The sequence below is a fragment of the Echinococcus granulosus genome (assembly GCF_000524195.1).
Source record: "Echinococcus granulosus chromosome Unknown EG_S00225, whole genome shotgun sequence".
Lineage (NCBI taxonomy): Eukaryota > Metazoa > Platyhelminthes > Cestoda > Cyclophyllidea > Taeniidae > Echinococcus > Echinococcus granulosus.
This window is the reverse complement of record NW_020170605.1, coordinates 59139-60193: the sequence shown is the minus strand read 5'-3', so window position 1 is coordinate 60193 and position 1055 is coordinate 59139.

Genomic DNA, 1055 nt, shown 5'->3' with positions numbered 1-1055 from the left:
GGTCGCACAAATGGCATGGAATGTGGTAGAAATGTGCCCATAAGACAGGTTCAGCATCAAATATTTTGCTCCTGTGTACGTGATAGTTTACGCAATCACCCATCTCATCAGTATACCATTTCGGTTTGCATTGGAACCGTCCAATTTTGGCACTGTAATGGACAGGCTGAGATGTGTGATGGTGTTACTAGCCTGGCCAGACAGAAAACAAATCTCAGCACAGAGGGAGGTCCATTCAGATCGGAGTGTATGTGCGCTGTGCTCTTTGTGGTGGTGTGTGTGTGTGTGTGTGCATCAGCAGACGGTGATGCATATGCAGACAGCTAGTGTTTGGGTCATGGCTGGCTGACTATACCTGAATCACGTCAGTCCTGATCTACGACATCATGTCGACTGGTGGTCAGGAGGCATGTGTGCTCGTGCTGTACTATCCCCTCCATTCTTGTAAGTGAATGAACCAGTGGCGGTTATGACAAAAGCGAAAGGATCACCTCAGCCCTTCAGACTGGGAATTCCATGTAGTGTCGATAAGTGCATTTAAACCACTTCAACAGCAGTTGCTTCACCTAGCCACAAATATTAGACACCCAAACCACTAGACGTGATTGGTCTCAAAACCAGTGCCACTATTACTTCACCTGCCTTTGGTGGTGATGCAATAGTGACGACTCGTGGGACCAGTTGGGATGATGGAAAATAACCACATTTTATCCTATTTGTGTTTGTTACCACTTTTGAATGCGTTGGTTGCTTTTACACAGGAATCGGCATCAGTGTCTGCATTAATAGCTTCTGCAAATCTACCCATATGGGGCATACATTCACCAAAACGTTGGACCTTGAAGAGGACTGCATGGATGTGGAGCTGATCTATGGTGCTAATTTCTGCACTTACCTCACTTTGAAACGCATCTCGCCCCTAAGCCAAGCTGGCAGTCGACGAAGACCTGTAAGACTAGTCCTTGTGACGTTGGGAAGCGGTTGCACTTCGCAGTATTTTTGATATCATTACTTGTGAATCGGTATCAATTGTTGCATAAAACACCTTTTCCTAA